The sequence below is a fragment of the Camelus bactrianus genome, chromosome 9 (assembly GCF_048773025.1).
Source record: "Camelus bactrianus isolate YW-2024 breed Bactrian camel chromosome 9, ASM4877302v1, whole genome shotgun sequence".
Classification (NCBI taxonomy): Eukaryota; Metazoa; Chordata; class Mammalia; order Artiodactyla; family Camelidae; genus Camelus; species Camelus bactrianus.
Genome location: NC_133547.1, coordinates 69,606,037 through 69,629,802, shown reverse-complemented (window position 1 = coordinate 69,629,802; position 23,766 = coordinate 69,606,037). Strand labels below are relative to the sequence as shown.

The 23,766-nt window shown below is 56.0% G+C and overlaps 1 protein-coding gene across 4 annotated transcripts in view; it reads left to right on the top strand.

Annotated features, from left to right (window-relative positions):
• The first annotated feature begins 1,126 nt into the window (after positions 1–1,126).
• Positions 1,127–23,766, top strand: part of ADGRG1 (adhesion G protein-coupled receptor G1) — a 38,984-nt gene continuing 16,344 nt past the window's right edge. The window contains exons 1-2 of one of the 4 annotated variants that reach the window (XM_010967280.3): positions 1,127–1,237; positions 18,740–18,817. The gene's annotated coding sequence lies outside the window, so the exon portion shown is untranslated. Of the gene's footprint in view, positions 1,238–7,572; positions 7,713–7,788; positions 8,106–18,739; positions 18,818–23,766 lie in introns of those variants that run through there. The other 3 variants (XM_010967279.3, XM_074370678.1, XM_045504533.2) reach the window with 3 other exon arrangements.

Genomic DNA, 23,766 nt, shown 5'->3' with positions numbered 1-23,766 from the left:
CCTACACCAGTCCCTCTGCTGGGACTTGTGTTTGGTGATCTGGCAGGACACACAGACAAGGAAAGAAATGATTCTGACACTGGGAGATGGGCCCCAGGTGAGGGGGACCCCAGAGGGCCATGGGAGACACAGTCCAATGAGGAAATGAGGGAAGGCTCCCAAGGCACATGTCTGTACACTCAGTGCCTCGCTTGGGGCTGGCCCACAGCGGCTCCTCACACAGACTTTGTCAAATGAATCAACAACTGTCTGGATGGCTTCTTGGAGGAGGTGGTAGCCCAGTTCTCAATATTGTGGATATTGGGGGTGGGAGTGGGAACCAGAGCCACCTGAGGGAGTGGATGCCTAGTGTGAGAACTCTGAAAGGCTCCCCCGGAGAACGGCTGGTTTCAGGTGAGGTCTGAAGTGTGGCCCAGGGGCCATGAAGGCAGGGTTGGGGGAGAGTGGTCCAGGAGGAGGCTGGGATGTTTGTGCCCCGAGCCTCCGTGGGGGCCTCGCAGGTGAAGCAGAGCCTGACTGGACCACTCTCCTCTGTACCCCCAGGATACCTGGGGCAGCGGCCCCTAATCCCTTCCTAGGAGGAAGCTCCTATCCCTGCCCCAACGCTTTGTCTGTGTCAGCTCCCCTTTTATGTCTTACAGGAGGCTGGATGTTCTGAGAGTGGGGCCCATGTTCGTCCCATTCCCCTGCACCCCGACTTCGCCTTTTGCCTCCAGCCAGCTGCTGGCTCTTGGCTTGTTTTTATTACAAGCAGGTGAATCTGGACCCAGGCTTTAGGTGGGGCATGAGCTCAGAGAGGAGGCAGCGCTCACTCGCAGAATTGGTAATTATGCATGGGGTTCGGGGCAGCAACTCCCAACAGCCCTGGGGAGGGGGGCGCTGAGGCTCAGAGACATTCAGCGACTCCCCCAGCTCATCCAGGGTCCGTGGTTGGGCCAGCCGCCCACTGTCCCTGTGTAGAGGTGCTGAAAGCCCATTAAGGGCTGAGGTGAGGTGGGGGGGACACTCAGCACCCAAGGGATCAGGTCAGCCCCTGCAGGGAAACTCAGGAATGAGAGAGGGAGGCGGCAGCACAGCCATGGGGCCAGCCGGAAATGGGGCAGGACAGGCAGGCGGAGCCACACCTGGGGCCTCCTGCCCAGACAAGCTCAGGCTGGGTGCCTGTGATCCCTGGAGGAGGTGAAAGGGGAGGAGGCAGCCTAGGCAGAGTCCAGCCAGGGGCCTGCCCAGACCTGAGGTAAGAATCTGCTGTTCGGGGTGGGGGACGGGGTGGGAAAGGTGGGAGAGTGTGGCTCCCAGCCTGGCCCACTTGACCTTGGCCGACCCCCAGGTCTAGTTCCTTGCCTGAAGGCATGTATGAGGCCTGGCCCTTGGCCTGCTCAGGGTTTTGGGCTGATCCAAATCAGGAGGCTCTGGCTATCCTGGGTTTACCCCCGGCCACTCTGAGTGTGGGCTGGCTGTGCTTATGTGGTGGCCATCTTGGCACAGGGAAGCCAGCAGGGTGTGAGGTGTATTCCCTGTGCTCAGATGAAGAGACTGGAGGGCTGGGGGCCAAGGGGAGCCTGCAAACCTGGGTGTTTAGATGGGGAGGCAGGAGGCCTGCAGCCAGTGTCTCTGCTGGCTTCCTCTCCCGGTGCCTAGAGCCTGTTTCCAGGGATCCCATGGGAAACTGGTTTAGGAGTTGGTTGGCTCAGGTTGTTTAACTTTTGATGAGGATGAGGGCAGTCTCTCCAGGTGAGTGGGGACAGGGCCCAAGCCTGGGGGTATATGCCTGTCCCTCTGGCCAGGACAGGGTCCTTCCGCCTCTCCCCAGCCCCCCTACCCAGCAGTGCAGCCCTCCCCCCTGCCAACCCCTGGCTGCCAGAGGCAGGAGGTGAAAGTCAAACTGTTCCCCGAATGGTCGCTTGCCTGCCCTGGGCCAGGCCTCTGTGGTGAGACCCCGAAATGGTGGCCCAGGACACAGCAGGGTCAGGGAGCCATCGTGGAGGAAAGGGCCAGCCCTGCCAGTGCCTCTTGTGGGACCTCCGATCAGGCTTTCCTTCTCTGGGCTGTTTTGCTGTCTGCCTCGAGGGAGGTGGGCAGAAACAGGTTTGAGAACAAAGCAGGGAGCTGGAGTCTTCCAGCTTCACCTCCACCCACACACGCTTAGTCTCCTGGCCCTACACGGTATCGACAGAGGCTGGGGGCTGGAGCTGGGAGGGGGCCTGGCATCTGGCCAGCTCTTTGCCGACCAACTCGGCTCCCTGGGGTGTGTGGGTGGTCAAATGGGCCCCTCATGTTCCCTCTGTTAATTAGGCCGCCCCTACTAATGAGTGTCTGTCATCCTCACCCCATTACACCTCCTGAGCCATCTGTGCCCTAGCACTTACGAGGAGGCCCCCCCCGGGGGGGGGTCCCTGGGCAGAGGCACAGTTTGGAAAGCAGTGCTTCTGGGAAGCACTGGGGGCATCTCCTGGGGTGAGGCTGGTCTTTCCACAAAGTGCACCTGACCATTTTACCAAAAGAGAAGTGACGGCAGCCCTGGTTTCCAGGGAAGGACACTGAGGCACCCTCTTAGGACTCCTCAGGTGGGTCTCCTGCAGCAACACCTTCGCATTGTTCTCTGTTGGGCTTCAGTAGGTGTGTGTATGGAGGCGAGGCGATGTGGCAGTGGGGTGCGTGGGGAGGTCAAGGTTGAGAGACTGGGCCCTGGGGAGCCTGTGGCAGTCAAGTGAGATGGCACATTGTCACCCCAAGACAAAGTGAATCCTGCTCTCTTTGCCCACTGCTGTGCCAATTTGTGGGTAGTCACTCAACCTCTCAGGGCCTCATTTGCCTCCCTTGGCATGGGAGTGACGATCCTCACCCTTGACCAGAGCCACCTGGCCCAAGTCTTGTGCATTGGAGCAGCTGACACCCAAACTTCACAGACCAGGGCTGGGGGCGCTGCTGACAGAAGGGGTACAACCATGGAGACATCAGCAGCAGCTGGGATGGCCTGTCTGGGCCCTCTTGTTCAGGAAGGGAGACTCCTATAGAGAAGGCAGAAGCCTCTTCTGTTCCCCGAAGGGGGGTAATTTGCATTGAAAGAGAGCCTGGGGTAGTGACAGCACCTGTTACTGCCCTACTCAGAGGCCCTGGCTACAGATGAGCCTGTGTGTCCCCGTTTTACACCTGCAGACACTGAGGCTCAGAAGCTCAGGTCTGGATAGTTTGATGCCAGGACCCATGCTGTGCTGTTTGGAAGACTTTGGGGGCAATGCTGGGAGGAGTCTAGGTGAGTTGAGGGGCAGTTTGAAGCCTCCCAATCACTGGGTCTTCCCCAGGCAAGGCTGCCTCTGATCAAATCACTCAGGGTTCTCCCAGATATCACGCCGCCAGGAAGGGCTGCATTTCTGGCTTCCAAGGCTGAGTGGTGAGGCACCACCCAGCCTACCGGCTCCAATCCCTTGAGCTGCAAAGGGACGCCTGGTACTTACAGATGGCTAGGGTCTCACCTGAAGAAATTAGGCCTCTGGGTTTCCAGCCCTGCACCTGCTTCCCCACAGCAAGAGTGGCCCAGGCGGGCAACATGGCAGTGGGGTTGTGGAGAGGCCTTGTAGCTTGTCTGTGGTGGGCCTGCCTTTGCCCTGGGCTCAGAGGCTTCTGAAGGCTGGAAGGCAAGAATGTGGCCAGAATGACCTTCCGGGCCTGTTCTAGCTGGATCCAACCCTCCTGCCAAGTGTACTTGGGGGGCTGGGCTGAGATCAGACATTCTGTCATGCCTAAGGAGAGGGGGCGGCTGCCCTGTCTACCTCCTATCTCGGGTAGCTGGGCACCCAGGCGTGTCTGCCTTCTGGGGAGGTCAGCAGGAATGGCCCTTGGAGGCCCAGCCAGCCTGAACTTTGTCTGAGGACCTCTGTTGTGTTCCTGGGTGGGAGCATGGTGACCGTGGAGGGTGGGGGATGTCTGTCTGCGTGCCTGCCTGTCTGGGGCAGGCCCAAGGACACTTCTTGTTGACATGTGGTAAAGATGCCACTGGAACTGGGAAGGGGGTATTGGGAGAGGAAGCAAGCCTTGAAGTCAGATCCTGTGTGACCTTGGGCTGGGCCCCCTCCCTCTCTGAGCCTCAGTCTATTCCTTCAGCAAATGGAGAAAGCAAATCTTCTATAGGACTGTGGGAGAAAATTCAAGTTGAGTACACAATAAGAGCTCAATAGTGGCACATATGCTCTGAGTCTGAAGCCTTCAGGGGGTCAGAGTGGAAAGAGGTCAGTGATGGAGATAGGTGTGGACACAGGAGCTGGGCTGGTATCCGGGGGTGTCTTTTTCCAGACCATAAGCCCCAGTGCTTTTGAAACCTGATGCAGGTAAATGTGGGCAGGGCACCTGCCTGGGCTCCACCCCCGAGGGAGTCCAAGGGTGTTAAGTCTGTCCTTGGAGTACCAAATAAGGCCTCAGAAAACCAGCTTGGACCTGGGCGGTCTCTGCCTTCTGCTGGCCTGGCCTTTCATTTCTTAACTGGAGCTGGCATCAGCCTCTTGCACCCAAGCCTGGGCTTGAATCTCCATGAGACTTGTCCCATTTTAATGGCTGATGGTGTCTCTAGCTATCCCTGTGTCTTGGGTTTGTAAGGCTCCCTGCTCCTTCTCCAGCTGGGGGATGGGTGGTGGGTGAGAGAAGCAGGCCTAAGGCACACAGTTCCCTTTGTGAGGGCGGCTGAGTCACATGGGCAATGCCATCCCCCCAGGCGCTGGGGTGGCTGTGACGGGAGTTGGCGTTATCATGGGACTGCAGCCGCCCCCACTCCTTTGGCCAGGAGGCTTTCCCACGGGAATGAACAGGGAGGTGGCGTGGAGCACGGGCCACAAAACATGTGGGCCAGGTCACAGGACTTGGATTCGAGTCCTGGCTCTGCTACTGATGTGCTGAGAGGCTTTGGAAAAGTGCTCTGAGCCTCAGTTTCCATCTCTGTTAAATAGGAACAATCATCACTGTTTATAGAGACAATGGACATGAAAGGCCTTTATAAACTGTTGAGTGCTGGGCCTTTGGTATCTGATGTTGGCCAACATTTGTTGAGCACCTACTGTGTGCCAGGCGTGGTGCTCGATGATTTATGAGGCCACTCAGCTTGCAAGGGGAGAAACCTGGACCTGAACTGTTCTTGTCAATAAAAACCCACCACCATGCAGGCAGTGTTTGCCCGTGACTCTTCCCGCAGGTGGGCACAGCTCTTCACTGTTTGCAAGGCTGCCCTGGTGAAGGGTTAGAGATGGAGAAGGGTGAGGCCTCTGGGAAGAAGCCCCAGTGTGTCCTTGCACTCGCCCAAGCCTCTGTCACTGTGTGTACCATGGATGTCCCGTCTTCCCTCGTGTCCTGGGAACTACGTGCCCTCTCACCTCCCTTGTGGCCCCATCTCTGTCTCCTTTGCAGCACACGTCTGGAGGCCCAGCCACAGACCAGCTGTATGGCCTTGGCTGAGCTACTTCATGTCTCTGACATGCGAGTGGGACACGGGTTCGAGAGGATGAAATATGAAGGACCCACATAGAGCAGAGCGTCTTACACAGTGAACCCTATGGACTCAGCTGCTATAATCAGTCCTGTTGGTACTAACAATAGGTAGTGTTGTGACTAATAATAATTTATTTGGTTTCTCTCCTCTGACTCCCAGAGCCCTCTGGGGGCTTTATGGTGCCAATAACTGACTCCCCAGGGTCACCATGATGTGAGCCGGGCTGATCTCTCCACCCCCTGGCACCTGGCTCAGTGCCCAGCACATAGTAGGTCTCTGAGAAACCTGATGAGAGTGCAGGCAGAGCTTGGCGGGCCACCTCCTGCCCTGGCTGGGCCACCCCATAGGCCTTTCGTATGTGGCCAGAGTGGCAGCTGGTTCTGGGCTTCTGCGTTCCTTGCTCGGACATCCAGCCCGGAGAGCCCCTGCCAACTGCAGAGAGAGTGGTGCTGCCGACCCTCCACCCGTGCCTTGCTGGCCAGCACCCTCTGTGGTGTGTGTGTCAGGTGAGTGACTGCTGTCCAGCTGGCCTGGACCCTGGGGAACAGCTGAGGCTGCCCCAGTGACCAGCTGGCCTTGCCCTGAAGGACAGACCTTGGGGAAACCGAGGCTTGGAGGTGGCAGCTTTCCCAAAGACATGGCATGTAAGGGACTCCCCATCCTTTTTTGGAAAGCTTACTTCTGCTCTCTCGTTTCTTGGCCTCTAGCATGGGCCAGCCCCTCCTGCCCCATCAATGAGGTAATAACCCCTGTGACCCTGGGAGGGAGCAGTGGACTAGACATGGACCCAGTGGCCACAGAGCCCACCTGCTCCAGGCACTGGCCACAGTCTGGATGGCAGGCTGACTGCCTGGAGAAAGCTCTGGCCTGGGGGGCCTCCCTGCACCCCAGTGTATAGCTTTATTGACCTTCCTCCTCCCTGAAGCTTGATTTATGCAGGCAGGTGAGGGGTGGACTTCACTTGCAGTGACCCCTCGCCTCCTAGGCTGCCTTAAAGAGCTTCCATTGATGCTGTATTAGGTGACTTTTCCATGCCACTATTCTAGAATGCAGATCCCTGTGAGAGAGAACAGACCTCAGTGCCCTGAGCATCCACTGTGTCCAGAACCATCTCCAGAGGCCTGGGAAGGCTGGATTCATGAATGGTTAGGAGAGCCAGCTGTGGAGCCAGACCACCTGGGCTCCTGTCCCAACTCTGCCCCTTCCCAGCTGTGTGACCTTGGGCAAGTTAATTCTCTTTTCTGGGCTTCATTTCTCTTTCTTCTTTATCACCACATTCACTGCAAATGTTGACTGAAAGCATATTAAGTGCCAGGCACTGTTCTGAGCAACACGTTTTCCTGTGGTGCAACAGCAATGGCACCAGGGAAGAGTCTGGAATGTAGTAAATGATCAGTAAATGTAATCATTATTATTATTACTGTTGTTATTATTGCCGACATCACTTACCCTCATTAGGTTGTGAAATCCTTATAGCATCTGTGATTTGGGAATCATTTGTTCACATTGGAGGGAGGATGGGGAGTCCCCACCCCACAGGGCAGGCTGTTGGGCCATCTGAAGCTTCCTGACTCTCAAGGTGGCCATGAACCTTAGCAGTGGGAGGGGACTGCTGATAGACACCAGTGGCCAGAAAATGGGGTAGGGGCGTCAGCCTATTTCAAAATTTCTCTTTTTGAGCTTTTGGAACCACCAGCAGTGGCTTCTTACCTGGGCCTCAGTTTCCCCTTTGGCAGAAGGTCACACGTCTGCTAGGTTTGGACTGGCAGGTCATTTCCAGACACCCGTAGGGGGTCTCAGAATCCAGAACTTGAGTCTTGGAATGTTGAAACCATGAGTGCTTGGGGAGCATTGAGATGAGTCCCTTTGCTGGGAGGACTAAATGAGGCTCAGGGAGGAGTCAAGGTCAGGTGGCCAGTAGTGCATGGCCTGGCTGGCCACATGCCAGGCTGCTTGACACCTCCCTTCCCCAGCTTGCCTTCCGCTCTGCCTGTCAGCGCCGACTCCTGCCTGCTGCCAAGGAGGCTGGACTTTCCTTCAGGAAGGGGCAGTTGTCGCCTGGGTCTGGGGGGTGGGGGCAGCATCTGGGCGGCCTGTTGCCATAGCAACCCTGGCCTCTCTCGGGAACTTTGGGGAGAACAGCTCTAGGGAAGCGCCAGATGGAAGGCGAGGAGGCAGAGATATCTCCAACCAGGATCCATCCATGAAGCTTGGCACCTGTCTGCCTGGATGTGTGGTGAGGCTGAAGTGCCCCCTTGCCCAGCGCTGAGTCATGGGCATCCCCCCCAGTATCCCTGCCTCAGCTCTCTCAGCCCTGCCCCCTCCCAGCCTCCCTCTGAGAAATCCGTGACTCACGTATGGTCCCGTCATCCCCAGCAGAGCTAGGAGGAGGGAGGAGCCCAGCTGGGGCAGAGGGGGGTGTCCCCCCCACCAAAACACACTCAGGCACCTCCCCCGGCTCCACACTGGCTGCCTGCCTTGCCCTGCTGCAGGAGAGGGGCTGGGAGCCTCCACACCACAGGCGCTCTCTCAGCAGTGGGACCACAGCTGGCAGGTTAAGCCTCGGCGGTGGATCTTGAAAGGCAATTCAGCTGCCTGGCCCCATGCGGGACCTTCTAACTGTCACCAGGTACCAGATGGAGGGCATGAGAGCAGGAGGGAGGAGGGATGGGGGTGTGTGCGGCAGAGGGTGGGGCGGTGGTAGACCGGAGAACTGAAGTCTTGGTAACTGGTTCGGAGCTAGCCCACATGAGCAGTGCTGTGCGGGGTCTCTAGAGTTGGGGGTGGATGGACAGGGAGATGCCTGGGAAGGGGATGGGGCCCCAGAGGATGAAACTTGTCAGAGCCACTAGCCAGGGAAACTGAGGCTCAGAGTCATAGAGTCACTGGGCCCAGCAAACTGGGGTCTGCTCTCTGGGTAGTGAGATAACCATCCTCTCCTGCTCCCATGTACAGATAGGAGAACCAAAGTTGTGAGAGGCAGGGGGCTTATCCCCAAGGCCACAGAACAAGTCTGGGGATAGAAAGCCAGGATCTGGCCCCAGGGAGGAGAGGGCGCCGCAGGGGACTAGGCACAGGGCTCTTGCAGCCCTCACCTGCAGCTACCTGGGGGCTGCGTTCAGGGCTCCCAGTGAGCTGGGGACAGTCTGGCTCTTCATCACCCAGGCCACCTTTGGGAGGAGATGGTCCTGGAAGTAGGGTCTGAGCATGGAGGACCTGGGATTAGAGAGAACACCCTGGGAACCAGTGGCAGTAGATGGGGAAGCAGAGGCTGAGGACTCGCTGCTTGCCAACTGCCAGACCCCGGGCCCCCATCTGCCTGGCACAGATAGGGCCTCCCCACCGCCAGTTCCCACCTGGGGCAACTGCTGGTTCTTGTCCTCCCTGCCTCCCCAACCAGCCTCCTTCCTGTGGGACTGAGTTGGGGTCTCCCATGGCCCCATGGGAGGAGGCTGGTGTTTTTTTTTTGACTGAGAGGGTTGGGGAGCATGAACTGAGGCAGGGCCCCCCTCTACCTACCCCACTCCCACCCTGCCTGGAACTGCTCTGCCCTCAGCTAGGTAGCGTGGGGAGGAATAGCCTCTGTGGCTATAGAGGGCCAAATACATTATTCTTATAAATAATTATCCAGCACCTATAGTGTGCCTGGTACTGTTCTAGGGATGGTGGACATGGCAGCGAATGAGACAAATAAGGTGTTTTAGAACTCATGGGTGGTCCAGACCCAGAACCAAGGCCCTGCCCACTGCCGCGGATTTCCTCAGGACTGACTCCTTGGGGTTGGAGACTGAGCAGGAAGAAGCGTCTCCAGTCAGTGAGAACTGCTGGCTGCCGGGGGTCCCATGGGGTCTTCACTGCCCATGTCCAGGGATGGGACTAGCTCTTGGGGCCAGACCTGACCCCCCTTTGCTGCAGGGGCCCCAGGGACCTCAGTCATAGCATCATCATGTCCACCTTGCCTTGCCTCTCCCTCTGGGCCCCCGTACTAAGTGGGCATATGGGGGTGATCATAGCTGTCCTGCCTCCCGTGGTCCTGGGGCTCGGCTCTGAGAGTGTTAGGTCATGAAGGACACCACTCCAGGTGTGGTCTGGGATGGGGAGGCTAGGCAGCCTGCACTGTTGTTGCCACTTCTGTTCCCTGGGCCACTGGGCAGGGCCCAGTCAGCATGGCTGGGACATCCTCAACTGGTCAGGGACACAAACAAACAAGACAGTTAGGATCTGAGGCTGGGGAGTGAGATAAGCTTGCTAGAAGAGGAGGAGAGAACTCTCCCACTGGGAGGACCCAGAGGCTCTGCAGAGGGCATAGAGGCTGGCCATGGAGGCTGGTGGTGAGGGGAGGCGGGTTTGGCTTGCGTGTATGGAGATTGGGGTGGGGGAAGGTAGCATTCCTGGCAGAGGACACTACGTGGGAAAAGTTTTGGGAATGATGAGAACAGGGGTGGGGGGGTGGGGCAGTGATGGCACTGGAGATCTGGCAAGGGTCATTTTTGTGGCCTGAATGCCAGGCCAGCAGGTCCCAATCTGCTCTCAGGGGAAGGGGTGATGGGAAGTCTTGGGTAGTACTGCAGCCAGAGGGTTGGGGTGGGGTTGGGGTTGGGGTCTGGGTGCCCAGGCTGCCACTGCAGCTGGATGGGGAGGGCAGGGTTGTGAGGCAGGGCTGGCCTGGCTGCCCTAGGCCTGGGCTCAGGGGGCTCCAGGCTCCTGCTTGGAGGACAGCTTCATGGCTGTGAAGACAGAGGTGGAAGGGTTGGCCACTCAGCCCAGGAGAAAGACGGTAAAAGAGAAGGCAGAGCTGTGGCCAGGTCTGTGCGTTGTGGGGTGGCCTTCCTAGCAGGGCCCAGCATGACAGAGATGGGAGGGGGAGGGCAGGGACAGCCCTCCATGTGGCCTCAAGTGGGCCACATGGACTATGCTCCAGCTGAGCTGGACCTCAGGTCACTTCATCTTCAGTAAGAGCTGCCTGTGAGTCATGAGTGGTAGGGGCCACACCCATGTCAGGGATGCAGTGAAGAGTTGGGTCAGGGATGGTGAGAGGATGGGGGTAATGTGACAACACAGCCCCAATTCTCAGTGCCGCCGCCCTACCAAGAACCAGAGGAGGCTCAGCAACCCTAACGCCAACCAAGACTGGCCCTCAATCTGCCTTCTGACTCACAGCAGATGGGGCATCACGTGAGCAAACCCAGCAGCGGGGGGGACCAGGACCCCAGGGACCAGGCAGATGGCAGGTGGGGGCAGGGCAGGACTGGCACAGAGGGGCCTTTTAAATGGGGTGGGGGCTGGTTTCTGGCTGTGCCTTAGCCTCCCCAGGCTTGCCCTCCACTGGTCTGTCCTCACGTCCCAGCAGGAGTTCCTTGAGGCCCCCTGGGAGCCCTGCAGATACAGGGTCAGGCCAGGGCTGCTCTGGGGAGGAGCTTGGGACACATGCTTTCTGAGCCCTTGTGGGTGCCTGCCTGGACACAAGTGGGCTGAGACATCCCTACAGGCCCCTCAAGATTCAAACTCTCCCTGGTTTCCTGGTGGGTCAGCTGGGCTAGAACAATCCTGAACCTTCCGGCCCTCAGCCTCTGCCAGGCCCCGTGCTTAGTGCTTTACAAGCACCTTTATGCCTGTGAGGCACGAGCTCCTGATGTGCACTTTAGAGACAGAGGACACTGAGGCACTGGAGGCTTACACAGGAGTGACTGCTCATCGTGGGGGCTCCAGAGTCTGGGCTCTTATCCACGGTGCTCTCCTGCCCCCTCACTGGGGAGGGGGCCTCTTGGCCAGGCCAGATTCTGTGCTGGGGACCAGAGGACATGTGGCCTTGTCTCGAACCCCATCCCTGCCATTGCCAAGCCCATGCTTCTCTGGGGCGACAGGACCCTCCGAGATAGGAAGGCTGATTGCCTGGGGAGAATCCTGGCTTTGTTAGTCTCTGGTTTTGTGAACTTGGGCATCTGGGCCTCATTTTCCTCACCTAGAAAAAGTGGATAATGATGTCTGTACTTCAGGGGACTGTTGTGAGCCTTAATGGAGTGAAAGTGTGTACAACAGCACCTCACCCATATGTCAGTCTTTATTATTATGATCTCCCCCTTGGGCAGAAGGGGAAAATTAGGCCTGGAGATAATGTGTAATAATTTGAAGAGTCTTCTTCCTGCCTCCCTGCCCCAGGAGAGCCAGAGCACCTGGGCACCAGGAGGACCCACCCCCTATCCCCAGCCTGACTTGTGCTTTGTCGCGGAGGCCAGTGTGGTGGGCATCAGGCTCCCAGGCTGGCGCTGGCTCAGGTTCTGGCGGTTTGTGGTGCACTTGACGGTTCCAGGCAGGCAGAGATAAAAGCTGAGCCCTGGATGAACTGGCAGAGCTTTCAGGCACCAGTGGACAGGCCTCTGCATTAGAGGGAGACGGCTTGGGGGTGGGGGCCTCTCTGTCCAGTAGCCAGTCCTGCTCCGGTCCCCTGAAAGACTGGTGGTTATATGGCTAGTGGCTCCAGCCTGGCTCCCTGAGCTCAGGGCCACTTAAACTGTCTCCAAACGAGCAACAGTGGCAGACCAGAGCCACCTCTGCCATCTCTGCTCTCCCTCCCAACCTCAGGCCTGTGCCTTCCTGCTCCCAGAAGCCCTAACCTTGTCTCTCTAGGCCCACAGGGGAAAGCAGAGGGCTTCAGAGGCTCGTATCCTGCTATCCAAGGTCACGACCTCTGTAGACCTCAGTGTCTTCACCTCTACGCAGAGATGACACTACCACCCCTTGGCAGGGCTGTTACTGGAATTTGGGGAAAATGGCTGCAAACTGTGTACTTAGCACAAAGTTCAGCTTGGACAGGTCCTTCCTAAGCCTCAGCTGAAGGTTTTGTTTCAGGTTTGGTCACAGGGCAGTTCAGGTAGAACTAAGTTCAAATCCTTGAAAAGTGAACTTGAGCAGGTGGCTTAATTTCTCTAAGTCTCATTACCTTGGCTGTAAAATGGGCATAAAGATACTTGAGTCTCTCATATCTACATGAGACCCTGTGGGATTATCTGAGACAGCCCCATGCTGCAGTGGCCCATAAGCAGTAGACCCCCCTCTCCAGCTGTCCTGGTCCTTTGCCCCTCCATCGCCCAGCTCAGCTGTCCCCAGGGAGAGGCAACACAAGGTGGGTAGGTCTGCGGCTGCCTAGTTCTGTACCAGCTCCATCAGCTGTGTGAACTTGGACAGGTGCATTAGCCTCTCTGTGCCTTGTTTTCATCATCTTTAAAAGGAGGATAGTCTTGAGAAGGTTGAGTCATAACTCTTAAGCACTGGGTATAACGCCTGGCACACCATAAGCAATGTTGTCATTGCCACTATTCTGGGCCACCGCCAAGCCCTTCTCTGAGGGAGCAGCAGGGAGTTTATCCCAAGCATCAGCCCTGTCCTCCCATGGTGTCACTGGGTAAGGCACCAGCTCTCAGAGAGTCTGCCCTCTTGAACATGCCCATCCAATGGGGTCTCAATCTGCTGACCTAAGGAGTCATCCATGAATGGGGGTCCCCCTTTCTTCCTGAGACCCATGACCTGACTTGACCACTATCCCAGGCCTGCAGGGGAGACCTGGGTTTGAGCTGGGCTGGTTTCCTGGGAAAGCTGAGTCCCTTGGCTCCTGGGGTCTGCGCTGGATGGCCAGCTGCTTCTGGGTCCTTGGCCGAATCTGGCCCTCAGGGTGTGGCTCTGTGGCTGGCACTCTGGTTTCTGAGCCTGTGGTTGGGGAACAGCTGCCCAGATCCACCTGCCTTGATGGTGACAAATGTGAAGGGTGAACGCCAGGGGCTGGCTAGGGCAGCTGAGTCATGCTTGGCCTGGGGTCCTCTGCCCACTGCTCTTCTGGCTTTGTCACCAGCTGGGCATGTATCAACCCCACAGGGCGACTCATAACCCAATCCACCCCCCCACCCCTGGTGCATACAGCTTCACTGTCTACAAAGACCCTCTTTCAGTCTTGGGTACTATTGTTCATGGAGATTCGCATCTACATTTCACAGATGAGGAAGGAGGCCCCTGGTCCCCTGGCCGATCAGAGGTAGTCTCCTGCCTCCAAGTCTGGACCTTTGCCCACGGCCCCCAGATGATGTTTCCAGCTGAGGTCATGAGTTCCCTGTCCCTGCAGGTGTGTGGCAGGGAAGTGGTAGAGGGAACTTGGGCATCATGTGGGATCCTTCAGGGCTCCCCCAAGTCCTGAGTGTTTCTGGCCCTGGTGGGGAGAGGCACCAGTTCCCACATTCTTCCCGGTCATTAGTCCCCAAGCCGCACATTGGTCACTCTAGCAGCACCAGGTGATGTTTGTGTGCAGGTGGCGCCTCCATCTAGAAACCCTCTCCATAGTCTTGCAGGACTTCCACCATTAGTATCAACCATTGCACGTTCAGAGGCTCCTACTAGCGAGTAAATAGCTCATTGAGCCTGATGGGTGGTACAGAGGGCGAGAGGGTTCCAGGTGAACAGGACTGGCAGGAGGCAGGAGGGTCTGATGGAAGAGTTGGGAAGGGGGGACACTCACTTCCCAAATGATCAGGTTGTGGATGCTGCCCCCTGCTCTCCCTCATTCAATAGGCCTGTGCCTGGGTAGATGTGTTTCTGACCCTGTGGCAGTTCCCCCTCCCACATACCTGCATGTGACATCGCCTGGCGAGAGCTGCGGGCAGTGGGCAGGGCCGGAAGGAGTCCTCGTGCAGTTTCCTCAGAGCTATGCTTATCCTTCGTCCATGCTCATGCCTGCCGCACCCTCCTGGGGCTCTGCCACCTGTGCTCATGCCCCAGATCAGATGGGCAAAGTCTTTTCTCCAGTTCCTTGGAGGGGTGCCAAGAATGCCCAGGTCTCGGTGCCTGGACTGGGGTAGGGAAGCTAGGCCCTGGTGCAGCACACATCGCTGTCTGTGGTGGAAAGAACAGCCAGTGCCTCCCCACGGAGACTCTGCAGCAGGTGTCAGCAGGCCCAGGAGTCTGGCCTCTGCTCCCCAACCTGGGTTTGGAGACCTAGGGCCAGGAGCTGCAGTAACTATTGTCCGGGTGGGATGAGAGTGTTTGTGGACCTCATGGATCTAGAGGTGAGGGTCTGGCCCCTACTCCAGGGCTCTGATGCCTTGGGCCCCTCGTGCAGCCTCTTGGGGCTTCATGTCCACTTCCTTAGAGTGGTTGACACCACTTCTCCATGTCCCGGAAATTCCAGGGCTGGAGTTGGGGTGCCATGCAGGACAATGGGCGCAGCATAGGCAAGGAGTGCACAGAGCTGGATTTGGGTCCAGTTTCACCAGCTATGTGACCCATGGCAAGTGGCTTGCCCTCTCTGAGCCTCAGCTTTCCCAGTTGTAAAATGGGCTTAATAATGCCCACTCCTCAGAGGGTGACTGTGTGCATTGCAAAGGAGGTCAGGGGCACATCATGTTGTCTATGCTTGTATCCGGTTCCTGTCACTGCTCTGACTCCCTCATGAGTCTCTGCAGGCTCATCCTTGGGATATACCTGCCCCAGGTGCCCTGACCCCAGGATCCTCCCTGGCCACAGGTGTTTGACATTTTACCTCCTTGATTTACCTTGGGGAGCCCCTGGGGAGACAAGATGGAAGCTTGGCATTTGCAACAGTGGGAATGTGACCTACCGTCATCAGCAGATCCCATCCCTAGGTCCCCTCTGGCCCTGGGCCACAGGAGCAGGTGCTGAGAGCTGTCACAATAGTTACTTTGCCTTCATGGAGACAGAAAACCCAAGTTTTGATCACAGATTCTGATGGCATCTCAGATATCAAGAAATCCAGTCCCTGTGAAAGTATGTCTGCAGTCCCAGTAGTTTAGGAAAGCCTTGGACTCCCAGGCTTCTGCACTGCAGGACTTCTTAAGAGCCCTTTACCAGGCGGCTCTGTATTAGAGGTGAAGTTTCAGGTCCTATTCTTGTTTTCAGGCTATGCACAGTCTTGGGAGCCTCTTTCTGGCCAAGCACCTAGCAGAAGTGTGTATGGTCCTAACCCAGTCAGAAGCTGGGGAGCAGGGATGGCTCAGTGTTGGAATCCCCCTGCCCTGAGCATCAGGAGCTGGCTTCTATTGGGAAGAGACTTGGAGCCTACCTGGCGTGAGAGAGTCTCAGCTTTGTCTCACTCATTTTATTTAACTTGGAGTCATTGAACATCTACTGTGGACCAGGCACTGCCGTACTAGGTCCTGGAGATACAGGTATTGAGAAAGACAGACAAGACAGAGCAAACATGGAGAAATGGATAACAAGCAAATCACAAGGTCATTTCAGGCAGTGTTAAATGCTGTAAACTTAGTAAGATAAGGTGAGATATGGAAGGGAGGGATGGATATTTTTGGTTGGGTGGGCGTGGGAGGTTTCTTAGGAGAGGGGACATGTGAATTAAGACCTAAGAAGGAACCAGTCAGGGAAAGAACCCAGAAAGAATGTGCTATGTTGCAGAGAAAGCATGTGCAAAGGCCCTGAGGTGTGTCTGAGGATAGAAAGAAGGCTAGCGCACTGGAGTTGGTGAAAACAAGGAAGAGGTGGGGTGGCGTAAGTAGGAGGGAGTGGAGTCACTAGCTTATTATTTTGGCAGTCATGCTGCTCCATGAGTGTCAGTTATCTGATTTATGAGCCTTATCATTTTGTCCCCGACCTCCACCCTGGTCAGGAGTGTTGTGGGTGTTAAGTGAGGATGGTCAATCTCTTTGGCAGGGACTTGGTTCTGGGCAGCTATGGGCTTTTGTAGGCATATTATTATTATTATTATTATTATTATTATTATTATTATTATTATTATTATTTTATTATTATTATTATTATTATTATTACAAGTGTTTGGTGACTATGGGTGGGACCTGGAATCCTGTGCCACTATTTCTCTGTGTGTTGTGGCAGTCAGTGAGCACCAACTCTGTGTAAAAAGCCTGGGGTACTCCGTCTGTGCCCTGACTCTGGCTCTCATGAACCGCAGTCCCTGCCATCTCCTTTCAAGCATAGGATCTTTTGATCCAACAGTGACTGCCTTCTCTAGCCCAGCAGGCCCTGGAATCCTTTCCGGGCAAAGGTTCCACCGAGAACAGCAACTCCTTTCTTTGCTTTCTTTTCCTCTTCCTCCAAGGGCCAAAAATAGTGCCTGAATAGCTCACAGCTCTGGGCCGACAGCGAGACAATAGCCACCTCCTGGCTCTGGTCCATCGGTGGGGGAGGAGGTAGTGGAGTGCACGGGCACACCATCCCATGGCCCCAGCCCCTGCTGCCTTTCCCATGGCCTCTGCCAGAAACCATCCCAAATCCCCTCCATCCCCTTGGAGTGTGATCGCCAAGGGGATTCCTGCTTATTCTGGGGAAGTGCTCTGAGACCCTGGGCCCCTTAGCCCCTGAGCTGTCTCACCCTCTCTCCTGATCTGCTGCTGGTCTGGAGCTGAAGGCCTCAGAGGGGGCGCCCGCAGTCCTGGTTCTCTTCTGGGCCCTGTGTGGCACATGGAGGCCACCCATGGCTTTGATGTCCTTTTCCCTTTGACTCAATGGCTGTGAAGGACTTTTTAGAGGTCAAAGGGATGTGCCCTCTTGAGATGAGGTGAGCTCTGTGTCACTGGAGGTGATCAAATAAAGTCTGGATGTGCACTAGATGGGGGATAGTTAAGCATCAGATGGACATTGGGTCTTCATGTCTCAGAGGAGATCATGATTTGAATTCCATACACCTCTCTTACCAGCCTTAAGTGGCCTTGAGCAAGTCACATCACATTCCTGAGCTTCTGTTTCCTCATCTGTAAGGTGGGTTCAATAGGGCTAACTTTGTAGAGTAGTGGAAATGGATCTCCAGAATGTCTAATGTAGTGCCTGGCACACAGGCGGGGTTTCAGAAGCTTTGCTTTTGTTCTCTCCCTCCCCAGACTGGTACTTACTGGCACAGAAAGGAGGGTTGACCCATTGTTATCCCCCAGGGAGCCCTAGAGGAAGGCCCTAGGGCTAATTCAGAAGAAAGATTCCTGGTGGGTTGTGGCAATCTGGGAAGACTTCCTGGCAGAGGTACTCCCCTGAGATGCTTCCAGGGAAGTATCATGCGCATTCTGTGCTCGTGGCAGCCAATGGTGGGGATTAGAAGGGTATCCTGTGTGGGTTGAGGCCAAGGCCACAGGCTGGCAGCCTCCAGGGGCAAATGTAGCTGATAGTAGGCATTTTTGATCACAGGATTTTAAAGTCAATGTTGACAAACTTAGGCAGATGTCCCCCAGTGCTCCCCATAACCTGGTGTCTTAAACTCTGCCCTTTCTGCTGCCAGCTCCCTGCCTGGCCAGCATGCGAGTTAGGGGACTTGGGCACAGGACAAGTTAGGGGGGCCTGTGCTGTGCTGGGTTGGAGCTAGGCAATGACGTAGTCCCTGCAGCTGCCAATGGTTGCCGGGGCAACGGTTGCCAGGGGCTGCTGTCACCTGCGCCCCTTTTCTCGGGGCTGCCCGCTTTGTTTGAAGCTCAAGCTCGGGTGAGGATAAGGGGGCGGGGGCTGGGGTGGCTTAGCTTCAAAGTCCCCCTCTGGCCTCTTGAACTGGGGAGAAACTGACCCACCACCCGAGGGGCCGCAGCCTGCAAATAAGGTGAGCCCTTGGCCCACTCATTCATGCTCTTTATGTATTTATAGTCCACTTGATGACACAGAGGAGTCTAGGTACAATTCTTCCCCTCCTCCCCGCCTCCCTCCATCCCTCTCACTCCTGCTCCCACCCCTCCTCCTCCCCGCATCCCCCCCACCCCCGCTTCCCACCCCCTCTTCCCTTTCACTTGTTCACCCTTCCCCTCCTTCTCCTCCCCCTCCCCTTTTCCCCTACATTCCCCTTTATCCCTCTTCCTCCTCTTCCTTCTTCCCAATGTTGAAAGCTTAGCTGATGAGTAGGTTGGGGTTGGGGCTGGGGTGACACTAGGGACCCTGGGAGAGTCAGAGATGCTACTCTAAGGGGAGTCGCTTAGTTAGATAGCAGCCTCCAGAATGTTGAGGAAGTGGTTGGGGGTGAGGGCCTCACACCCCACACCCCTCCCCTCATCACACTCCATTTAAATTCAATTTCAGTCTCTGGGCTGCACCCCCTCTATCAAAGACAAGCCTCTGAGGATGTTGGGAGGAGGTGTCCTGGCCTGTGGTTGACTGAGAGCGTAGGAGTGGGGCTGGGATGAGGAGGTCACCTGGGGGGTCTTGACAGCCCCCAGGACCAGGTCCTTGGGGAAAAGGGTTCAGCTAGTCCCAAGGAAACACATTTTTAGAAGTATCTTTTACTGTGAGTTTTAAACAGAAGCCCTTTCTTACTGTCAGATAACGTCAAGAGGAAACAAGCAGTGAAATCAAGGAGCAGGCACCTCCATCACCTGCCAGCTGTGCGACCTTCAGCAGGTAACTCGACCTTTTAGGATCTCTGTTTCCTTGTTTGTTAAATGGGCATAGTGGTACTTGTATTGTAAAATTTTGGGGGAGAATGAAATGTGTTTATTTGTGTAAAGAGCTTAGTCTTGCATTTTCTGAGAGCTTCATTGATGCTAGCTGTGTGACTGGAGGTAGGGAGCGCCCTGCCTGTGGGGTGTGCTAACAGCAGGCAGGGACCATTGATGCGGTGTGGGTGCTCAGTGAGCTGGGGTGGGATCTGGCAGCCATCTTGGGGGAGGATGCCTGGCTCTGTGACCTGTCCACTTCCCAGCCAGGGATCTGAGACCTGGAGGAGAGAAAAGAAAGGGAGGGCTGGTGGCTGACCTTGGGAATGCTAAGGGTCTGATAGTCCAAAGATGGGCATTCTGCCAGGCCCTGGGGAGTCAAGCTGCAGCGCCCCAAAAATGAGCAGGGAGGTAACTGGGCTGACCTTGTGAGCCTGGCCTTGGGCAGTGTGGGAGCACAGATGCAGAAGGGAAACTTGAGCCGGACAGCTGAGGTCTGCCTGTGGTTTCAGAAGGAAGAGGGGCTGGCCAGGAGAAGGAGATGGCCTGGCACCATCTTTGCCCCTTGCTGTCAGCTGGGAGGTAAGCCCTGCCCTTCCCTGTAAGCATCTTGAGGCCCTGGGCTATGGAGAAGACAGATGGGGGACAAGGATCATAATCACCTATTCAGCAGGGGTGGAAGCTGAGGCCCAGAGAGGGGACAGGCTGGTCCAAAGTTCTCAGGGCCAGTTAGCTGCGGAGCTGGTTCTAGACCTTCTGCGTCTGACTCCTGTAACCCCTGCCTTGGGAGCCTGCATTCCCTGGGCAGGTGCTGACTGGTGAGAGCCCTGGGGTCCCGAAGGCCAGCCTCAGCTGCTCCTTGTGGGGAGGGCTGTGGGGGAGACCTGGCTGGGGGCTGCAGACTGCCCCAGGAGCATGGAGCTGGACATGGCTGGCAACAGTGTACCTGGATGGCTTGTAAAAAGTCCCACTGTTCAAGCTCCACCCCAGACTGGGCCAGATCTGGGACCTTTCCTAGTCCCTCCTCTTCTTTGAGGTTCTAGGTCTCTTCCATCCACCTTCAAACTCTAAAAGGCTTTGATTTTCAGATCCTAAAAGCTCTTGCATCCTCAGAGCCTCTCTCTCTCTCCTTCCCTCCGTTTCAGTCCCAACATTCTAAGTATCTCAGCTACTTGAGGCCCAGCTGAGGACCCAGGTAGCTGAGGTTGACTTTAATGGAATAGCCAACCTGGAAACAGGACTGGCAGTGCCCTTTTCCCCAAGAGCTGGTGCTGCTGAACAAAGGGAGGTGGGATGGGGCCAAACATACCCCAGGTTCCCTGGGGACCTCTTGCCTGGAAGTGTCAAAGATGATGATGAGTTGCCCTCGGGAACATCAAAGCCTAAATGACTGCTGCAGCCCATCTTTTGCTAGTTAATGGCCTCTGGGACAGCTCAGAGGGGAGGGGAGGAGGCTGGAGGCTGAGCAGGGGGATGCTGACAGGCTTCTTATCTGCATGGTATCAGGATTTCTGAGAGCTTTTTTTTGATAACAGGCATCCTGCTTACCAAAAAAGGATGTGCCATCACGTTGGGCTGGGAAACTAAGTCCAACCAAGCTGTGGATTTTCTTTCTGCAGGATTTATCAGAGCCTTTGATATGCTAATTCACAAGACCAACTAAGGTCTGCAGTATGTCCCTAACTGGGGAACTAGTGCTTCTTAGGCAGTACTTGGTGAAGTTACATCATGGTTAAGTCAGTGAGATAGTCCCAGAGAAGGGAAGGAAAGGACTCTGGAGACCACAATGGCTAAAAGCATGGGCTTTGAGGTGGAGTGGACTTGAGCTTGAATCCTGGATTGACTATTTACTTGTTCTGTGATCTGGGACATCATTTAACCTCTCTGGACTTCGGTTTCCTTTTCTTTTTATTTTGCAGGGGGTGAGGTAATTACTTTTATTTATTTACTTTTTTTTTGATGGATACACTGGGGATTGAACCCAGGACCTTGTGAATGCTAAACATGTACTCTACTACTGAGCTATACCCGCCCGCCTTCAGTTTCCTTATCTTTAATGGGAGGACAATTTGCTTCATAGAGTTAAGGTGAGGATTGACTGGTAATTTGTGAAAAGTGCTCTGCATGATGCCAGGTGCAAATTAAGCACTTGCCTAACGAGAACTGTCATCCTATCCTCCCTTTTTTTGGATTCTAGGGTCCTTTTCACTGCGCCACATAGACCTGTTTACTCGCACTCACCATCAGGTGTTCTGCCAGGCACTGCATGGCTGGAGTGCGGGGCAGTAGGGTGAGGATGTGGAGTCCTGAGACCCAGGGTATCAGAACCTTTACAGACAGGTCACAAGGCTGGCATCCCAGAGAGAAGGACTAGTGTGTGCAGAGGCTGGGAGGCGGAAACACCCAAGCCCAGTCTCATCTCTGGTAAACATACCTTGGCTTCTCTGAGGCCTCCTAGGCAAACACTCTGGTTCCAGATAAAGCAGGCTGCAGGATGGGTGGCTCTGGGTAACTGGCTTTCAGGGAGAACCCAGCGTCTTTTCACGTGGGCAGGTACCCTGCTCCTCCCCTTCGTCGGTCTCCCCACAGGGCCAGGGCCAGTCTGGGCAGGCAGAAGGAGTCGTGGCGCAGGGACTTGGCTGGACCAGAAGCCGTGGGGTTGTGGGGCCTGCACTGCCGGGTCTGGTGCAGGACTGAGACCCTGGGCAGTGAACAGGCAGGGCCATGGCATCTGCCAGCTTCTGGGGACAGGCAGCTAGCTTAATTTTTATTCTCCTTTATTGTAGAAAAATTCCTGAAACCTGAAGTCATTCAGTTTTCCTCAGCCGGTCCAGAACACCCTTCCTGGGGGGAGCTCTTTGTGGTCACCTAGTTTGGGCCTCAGTCACCCGGCTTGAGGGCAGGAACAGAGGGAGGAGAGACGAGCTCCATGTTTGCGCTCGCTCTCAGGAGCCATGGGCACCGGGCCCCGCTGAGGGTCTGGGCTGGGAGTGGGGTGTGGCCTGGGATCCCACTGATGGGGGCACCTTCGTTGATTTGTTGGGTACGTGGTGTTTCTAAGTTAGACTGACTTTAAACACACGAGTTTGGAAACTGCTGGTGGAGGGTCCTCTCAGCGCCCCCACCACACCCCCGTGGAGGAAACACCTGCTAGAGCCTCCCGCTCTGCTCTGTTCTAACGTTCCTCCTTGCTGCCCTGCACACCCGCACGCACTGGTGCACATACACACACACACGCACACGCGTGTTGACACTCATGTGGGTGCTTCCACCCTCAAGGTTTCACGCTCACCCACCCCTCTCCATAGCCTAGTCCTTCTTTCCTAAGGCCCTCTGTCCAGGGCTAGGGAGGGCAGCCAGCAGCTCCATGTTGGCCCCCTACCCTACCGCCCCCTGCCCCCACCTCCACCGCCACTGACTCGAGAGCTGCTGAGGACAGGGGCTGGAGCAGGAAGGCTGAGCTGAGTCCTCTCCCTACTGTCCCTCGTCCAGGAGGGCAAGACCAGGCTCATACCTGAAGACCACTTGAGCAGGGGCTCCTTTCCCCCACCCACACCCTTCTGCTCCCAGCTGTGCTTTGGGAGGCCCCTGCCAGGTTCTTGGTATCCTGCTAAATGCTAGGTGAGCCGCCCATTAGTGTGATTCATCCTCACCGCCAGTGAGGTTGAAAAGAGGCACTGCTGGGAAGCAGGCTGCCCTGGCCCCCTTCCAGGGCCAACCATTTACCATTGGAGGGAGAGCATGTCTTCACTGAGTTTCAGAAGATGATTTGGGTCATGGAGATAGGGAAGACATCCCAGGCAAAAAGACAGGCTGGAGGGGGGTGGATAGGTTTGTGGTCCACAGTGTATGTCAAGGGCAGGAGAAAGAAAGGAACAGGGGCCCTGGTCCAGGTCATCTTCCTGGGGAGGCGCCTGCCTAGGAAGGGTTAACCCCAGGGCTGCCCAGGTTTTGTCCACTCAACTTCCACCTCTATCCTCTGAGGAAATGGATTTTCCAGGAGCCTGGACTAGGCCAGCGGTGACTCGTGGCTGGACACGGATGGCAGAGGAAGTGACTCAGGCCCCCACGGGAGAAAGTGAGCCATGGGTCCCCCGCTTATTGCCCCCTCCCCCACTATGAGGACGGGCATGGCTCAGGCTGAACTGGAGTCAGAGACCTTCTTCACAGGCCCAACCAATCCAGGGGATGGGCAGCAGGGGCGTCTTGGCTTAGACAAGCCCTGGCCCCCTCCACTTTGCCTGGATCCTTGGGGACTCTGTGATGGTGGACCCTATTGTGTCAAGCTAGGCTGGACTGTTTGTTCTCTGTGTGTGTTTACGGAAGGCCTGAGGTCAAGTGTACCTACTCCAGAAGGGGAGCTGGGGGATGGGGCATTCCTGGAGGGGCTCGGTCCCCAAACCCTCTCTCCCAGGCTGGAGTTGTCTGCACTGCCTGTGGTCTTGGCTGCTCCCCCATTTTTCTCTCCTTTTCTTTGGGGGTCTCCCAAAGCGAGGAGAGCATGCATCTCTAGAAACTTGGCCAGCACCAGCTCTGCAAGTTCTCTAGGCTGAGACCCAGATCCATGTCTTGGTTCTACCAGCCGGGATCTTGGAACAGATAGCCCTTCCCAAGTCTCAGTTTCCTGATCTGTAAAATGGCAAAACAGTAGGATTTGCTTCATATGGTAATTCTGAGGATTTCATGTGATAGCGTAGATGGTGCCCTAGTCCAGTTCTCTTGCCTCTCAGAGGCTCTTGGGGACCGGGTTAGGTCCTGGCTGTGAGGAGGGAAGTTTTCTGGGTGGGGTTTCAGTCTTCCCGGAAAGGAAATTTCATGCTCTAAGAATTTCCTGTCAAAGTGCTCTGGAGGTTGAGCTGGCTGTGGGGGCCATGAAGGGGTGGCATGGAGGGTGGGAGGGAAGGTGTAGGAGCA